This window comes from Canis lupus, chromosome 16 (assembly GCF_048164855.1).
Source record: "Canis lupus baileyi chromosome 16, mCanLup2.hap1, whole genome shotgun sequence".
Classification (NCBI taxonomy): Eukaryota; Metazoa; Chordata; class Mammalia; order Carnivora; family Canidae; genus Canis; species Canis lupus.
This window is the reverse complement of record NC_132853.1, coordinates 37,102,005-37,109,240: the sequence shown is the minus strand read 5'-3', so window position 1 is coordinate 37,109,240 and position 7,236 is coordinate 37,102,005.

Here is a 7,236-nt window from a genome sequence, read left to right as displayed (position 1 = left end):
TCCCAGTTACCTTTGGCCAGTGGGTTTTCCAGAGTGGGGATTTGTCCTTAATCAGTTGTACCACCTAAGGCAACTGGATGCAAAAACACATTCTGTGCACTCACTGGGCCTTCCCCACCCTAGTCTTGGCACATTCCTTCAAGAATGTAGTTACCGTCTGCTTGGGAAGATGTCAGTGCAAATGTGAAGAAAATGGGCATCAGACTAGGCTTTGGTGTGCCACAAGTGGCAGCTGCCTATATCAATTACAATTACATTTATTAATTTTGCTTTTCATTTTCCTGGTTCCCCTCAGCTCCCGTTGAAATGTTGAAATGTTGACTGTCAGGAGGCAATTGTAATGTTGCCTTCGGGACTTGAGAAGGAGGGGAATTGCTCAGTGTAGTGTTTTCACTTTCAGAACCAAGTAATCTAGTCACTCTGATATTTAAGAAGTGTGTTAGTCTGACTTTTAAGAGAAATCTCAACTCCATCAGCTTTTGATAGCATCTTGGTTTCGAAACAACTTCAGTCTGTAATTGGCATTCAGAATGCCCTTGGCATGCCAGTCTGTGATGGCATTAAAGACCTGTTAAAACACTTGAGCCCAACTTTATTAACCAAAACTGATACCACCACCTTTATCTTCTAAATAAAGTCCGCTTTATTTTTATTTTCAACATTTTGCCGCTTCATTTTTGGTTCCACATGGTGTCACCTTGGAGGTGAAATGAATGGTTTGAAAGAAGCTGGAGTGTGCGATGCTGATAGCTGTGTGTGTGAGCTGGGGAAAGGAAGGACACGTCTGTCTTAAAAATGGACTCGCGGTGTGACGGGAAATGAATGAACGACTTGCCTTCGGTGCGGTAGTGAGCAAGCTGTGTGGAGGAGGCTTCTGTTCAGAGTGCTTCTGAAGCTGCTGGAGATCGTCCTCTGTCTTGTGCATATTTTTTCAGGCTAATCTGGTTTGCTTAATGGCTCATCCAATATTGGCTTTTTACATAACTTGCAGTGTGTATTTAATTTCTACTTCCACTTTTCCCCCCAGAAATTTGTAATGGAAAGAACACTAACTTGGGATATAAGAAACTAGGTCCTGTTCCTTCATTTTGTTGCATAGTGGCACCTGCAGGCTTTCTGGAAATAATGCACTTTGTTAATTTATGTTGGGCACTAAAATGAGGGCTGACCATAATTTTCTTCCCTTAGCCCTCTACGTGGCCTTTGACTTTTCTGATTGCACCCCCCATCAGAAATTTTTGATCATGCATACCCCCATGTATTTATAAATTATATACCTGTACTACTGTACTCCTATATTGTGAAACATAAAACACAAAAATAGATATTAAAAAACAATTCTATGAAAAAGTCAATATAAATAGGAGTTCTAATATATTATTTCTATGCCCAGTTTTGGAGATTACTGGGTTATAAAGGGTAACTTGTAATTCTAAGACTGCATTAAATCCTGAGCTATGGCAGTGGGCCAAGAACATTTCTCCACTGAAGGTGCACTGAGAAAAAGTGCTATCAGTTCATTAATGCAGGGAGGGGCTGCTGCTCCCTGGAACTTTTTTTGTACTTTTCAATAGTTCTCCCGGTAACTCCCCATTCCCACGTCCCATGTTGCCCCTCCCCAACAAACACTCAAAGAACACATAGTACTAAGTGAAGTTACAGTTCCACCTGGCCCCATCGAGGGTTTCCAGCTCCAGGGTTTCCAGCCCAATTTGCCAGAAGTGAAAAACACTAAGCACAGAAAATGTTGTATGTATCAATTCTCAAGCAACTTTACCAATCCCTGTTCCTCTTCTGATGACAAAGGAGGCACTGATTTGTCAGACCAAGGTCACATGGAGTCTGAATTCAAAGCCACATCTGTCAGATGCCAAAACCCAAGCTTTTCTCATACTTGCCCTAGACACATGCTGTCAGCATTTTAGGGACACAAAACAAGTGTCTGCTGTCCATATACATGATGCACCATCCAATTCCTTCACAGCACTACCTAAGAGTGTATTTTAAATTGTTACTTATTGCCAGTTTTCCCAACTATAACGTAACCCCCCATGCAGTGACCTTGGCTGTCCTACCACTGTATGCCCAGTCTAGAGCAGTGCCTGCCTTATAGGAGACCTCCAATAAATACTTGTCAGTACAGTTCTGGGATCACAGCATCACTTAGCCTTTGAAAGGCAGAGCATCCAGAAACCTTGGAATGGCAGGCTTCCAGGAGATCTGAGCTCCTAGCTCTTCCTCGGTTCCTCATTTGCTGGATGATTTCAGCCTAGCCTCTTAGCCTTAGGTTAATTGGAAGAATAGGAACAGGATTAGTCAAGAGTTAGACCTCACATGGTGTCTATTTCATGCACTTACCCAATCCAGGCTTGTAATAAACATCTTACACAGAGGAGTAAAAGTAATCCTCATCAACACTGTAACAAAAGTACCATTTTAGTCCCATTTTACAGGTGAAGAAACCACCACAGAGGGGCTGAGACCCTTGCTGAAAGTCATGCGGGCTAGCAAGCAGTGCTGACTCCACAGGCTGTGCTTGTCACTTGTCTGTCACAAACCACGTGGGATGTGGGTTAGAGGATGAGCGATGAGCCTCTGCTCCCAGCGAGCTTAAACTGCAAGCAGGGATAGCCCTGGATGAAGCATTCTTGGAATTCAACAACAAAGCCATTCTGCCTTAAGAGATCCACGGTAAACCTTTCAAGAGTGGTCAAACTCACAATTTAGGTGTTGGGGGTGGCATTTTTCCCTAACGGCAACGTTCCTCCCACTTGGAGTTTGAACCATCTCCTCATACTTCTCTGTCTTCCCACTGAGCTAGAAGCTTTTTGGGAACCAGGGCTGGGGGTGGGGCATTGGTGGTGCCTGGTAGCCAGAAAGGCCACAGGGCTGCTGAGTAAGCTCCACATCTGAATTACCCCGGTGCTGTGAGCTGGTCCTGGGCAGCATAGCCTGAGCTGTTCCCTCTCCCAGGTGCTCCTAGGCCATAAGTTCCTGAGCTGAGCTCTCCTCCATGTGAAATGTACCTCGTCTGAAGGGAAAGTACATCTCAGCTTTGGCACTGGACCGCCTGCGCTCTGGATGCAGGGGGCAGCCTGTCACCATCCTGAGGGAAAGAGAATTAAGAAATGACTCTGTGTGAATAAGCTCTCCCAAAAAAAAAGCTCTCCATAGCAATGAGCACTGTCCTATTGTATAATTTTTTGAGTATGACCTTGGGCAAATTCTTCAACTTTCCTGATCTCGGGTTCAAAGATAGAGATCCCAATGAAAGATACCCCAGATGAAGTTCTTAGCACAGTGCCTCACGAAAATGCACTAATTAACTACTATTACTAAGTATGTGCCAGGCACTCTTACTAACTACTATTATCAACAACTATTATTAAGTACGTGAGGCACTGTTCATGACACTGGGGATAGAGCAATGAATGAAGTAAATCAAATCTTCTGATGGAATGCACAGTCTAATGACTAATAACAAATATTCAGAAGTTCTGAATTCAGAAGTATTCAGAAGTTCACTATAATCATTTTTAAAAATCCTGAAAATCCGTCTGGCTTTGGCTCAGGTTGTGATCCTGAAGTCCCGGGATCGAGTCCCTCATCGGGCTCCCTGCATGGAGCCTGCTTCTCCCTCTCTGCCTGTGTCTCTGCTTCTCTCACTCTGTGCCTCTCATAAATAAATAAATAAAATCTCTAAAAAAATAAATAATAATAATAATCCAAAAAAAGCAATCTGGGAAACAGCAGAAATAAATAGTCATGGACAATATGAAGTACAAATAGTTATTTTAAAAATACCAAACAAAAACTATTTCCACCCAAGCCTTGCTAATTTGATTAGAGGATGTGTACTACCTCCACAGGAATTTGGGAATTTGGTGAAGGAATGAGTCTTTCCATCATTGCCCAAACCTCTGATTTGATGGAAGACCAGTAGCTGCAGGTGGAGTCCCAGGATGGCTCTGCAGAGAACTCTAATTTTCTAAGGCTTAGCACCGGACGGCTGAGATGGCACCCGGAGTCTGCATTGTCACATGTGTCTAATCAATTTTCCTGCCCGCCTGCTTCTATTGGAGTCATCTGGGTTTTATTTTGTTTTGTTTTAAAGATTTTGTATTTATTTATTCATGAGAGACGGAGAGAGAGAGAGAGGCAGAGACACAGGCAGAGGGAGAAGCAGGCTCCATGCAGGGAGCCCGACGTAGGAGTGGAATCCCCGGGATCACGCCCTGATCTGAAGGTGGCACTACCGCTGAGCCACCCAGGATGCCCCTCTGGGTTATATTTTGATTCAGTCTCTTTGCTGGCTGCTCATGCCACCTCCTCCTAGTCTTTTCAGGCAAGGTTAGGACAGGAATGACAGAGTTTTCCTCCAGAGCAAAAGTCCCGGGAATGGGAGACAGGCTCTCCCTGACAGTTTCCAAGGAGGAAACACGCAAGGGCAATCGGCCCTGCTTCTGCGGGCTCTCCTCCTGGGCCTCTGAATGCCATTTAGAAATATTTTACCATTTGGAAAAAAAAAATAAAAAGAAAAGAAAAAGAAATATTTGGGGATCCCTGGGTGGCCAGCGGTTTAGCGCCTGCCTTTGGCCCAGGGCGCGATCCTGGAGACCCGGGATCGAATCCCACGTCGGGCTCCCGGTGCATGGAGCCTGCTTCTCCCTCTCCCTGTGTCTCTGCCTCTCTCTCTCTGTATGTGACTATCATAAATAAATAAAAATTAAAAAATACATGAAAATAAAATATTAGGGATCCCTGGGTGGCGCAGCGGTTTAGCGCCTGCCTTTGGCCCAGTGCGCGATCCTGGAGACCCGGGATCGAATCCTACGTCGGGCTCCCGGTGCACGAAGCCTGCTTCTCCCTCTGCCTATGTCTCTGCCTCTCTCTCTCTCTCTGTGTGACTATCATAAATAAATAAATAAATAAATAAATAAATAAATAAATAAATAAATAAATAAATAAAATATTAAAAAAAAAAGAAAAAGAAATATTTTACCATTTGGGCCTGACCAGCTGTCTACCACACCCTCTACTTTCATCCCACCTCACTTCCCCTCTTCATCAAAGGTTTTTACCTTTCCCTGTCTCTAATATTATGATTAGCCCTGATAATATCATTGGTGCTTAGAAGGAATTCAAACCAATCCCCAGCTTTCTCAATAAAGAAACAGGCCTGGAGAGGTGAGCTAACTAATTCAAAGTTATGTCATACTCTTCATTCATTTATTCATTCAACCAAGAGCACTTCTTACCCTTAAACATTTAGTTTATCAGCCCAAGCATCCATCAATAGACGAATGGATACACACACACAGAGAAATATTACTCAGCCATTAAAAAGAATGAAATTTTGCCATTTGCAACACGGATAGATCTAAAGAGTATAATGCTAAGCAAAATAAACCAGAATACTGGAGAAACACAAATACTGTGTGATTTCACTCGTACTGGAATTTAAGAAACAAAACAAATGAGGGGTGCCCAGGTGGTTCAGTCAGTTAATTGTCTTCCTTTGGCTCAAGTCATGATCCTAGAGTCTCAGGATCAAGCCCCACACTGAGCCCCACCTTAGGCTCTCCGCTCAGTGGGGAGTTGCTTCTTCCTCTCCCTCTGTCCCTCCCCCTGCTCCTTCTCTCTCTCTCTCTCTCTCTCAAATAAATAAATAAAACCTTCAAAAAAGGGATCCCTGGGTGTCGCAGCGGTTTGGCGCCTGCCTTTGGCCCAGGGCGCGATCCTGGAGACCCAGGATCGAATCCCACTGTCGGGATCCCGGTGCATGGAGCCTGCTTCTCCCTCTGCCTGTGTCTCTGCCTCTCTCTCTCTCTCTGTGTGACTATCATAAATAAAGAAAAAAATTTTTTTAAAAACCTTCAAAAAAATGAACAAAGAAAAACAAAAAACAAAAGGGAGAGAAAGAGACAAACCAAAAAACCAAACCCTTGGGGTGCCTGTCTGGCTCAGTCGGTAGAGCCTGTGACTATTGATCTCAGGGTCATGAGTTCAAGCCCTCTGTTGGGTGTAAAGATTACTTAAAAATAAAATCTTTTTAAAAATGAGCACCAAAACTTTACATATATATATATATATTTTAAGTCTTTCCAGAAAAAATGTGTAGTGAGCAGGTACTCTCAAGGCATTGGAGATATGAAGATGGATAGGATACAGACCCTGCTCTCAGAACTGTCTGGCACAACAGAACCTTAACACGAAGAATGCAATGAGATCAGGTCCAGATAGGGGAGCAGTGGCATTTTAGGATCACCTAAACCAGGTCTAACCTCTGTTGGGCTTTTGCCACCAACCACCTAGAACTCAGGATAAACCATGTAGCTGGGACCTAGGCCTGTACCCCGAGCAGCCCAGGAGCAGCAACGGTGGACAACTTATTTTGTAGAGTGAGTGTTCAGATGGGTACCTGGAACCATTACCCTTTCCAGTGAGGGAGGGCTTGCCAGATTCACAGGTGCAGTGGATGGCCAGCCCCATAACTTCTAGCCTAGCCTCTCATCTTTTGCCTGGTCCTCTGCCTCAGAAGAGAACCTTGTGCAGCATTAAGGAAGGTAACACCTGCCAACCCCTCGGGATTAGTGGGGTGATGGACACCTAGCCCAGTAGCCTTCCTATACAGAGGACAAGGTGGATTGTCCCACATGGCTCTGAGAGCTTGTGCCTCAGAGAGCAAGTAGCTGACCTGCCTTCCTGTTCTAGACTATAAAAGGAACCCAGTAGGAGGAGGAGGAAGGAAGCCAGTTGAGAATCCCCCTCCTAGTAGAGTCCACAGCCCCTGCTGGCTTTCCCAGGAGGACAAGCTCACCCCTAAATCCAATCTTCTCCCTACAGAGCTGCTGTTGTTGCTGCTTCTCAAAAGCTCAGGAGGAAGAAGCCTTTTCTTTCCTCTTCTCCCCCTCCCACATTCATCCCTCCTCCCTCCAGGGCCCAGAAGAGTACGCTCTGGTTCCCAGCAGCCTGAACCTTCCCTCCAGATGAGAGGCTTCACAGCTAAACACTGAGCTTACCAAAAGCCTACACACCCTGCTTCCAGGGTTGGCCTGTCAGGAGTCAGCCAGAGTCCCTCGGAGTTTCTCCTGATCATTCACTACCTGCAGCCAGGCTGACCATGCTTCTGCCCACGTTTTTTAATCCATCAAGGAATAATCGAAATGACTCATTAACACCTCCTGAGGATTCACAGAGCACCTTTAGTTCTGATTCTCCATTCTTCCTCCCATG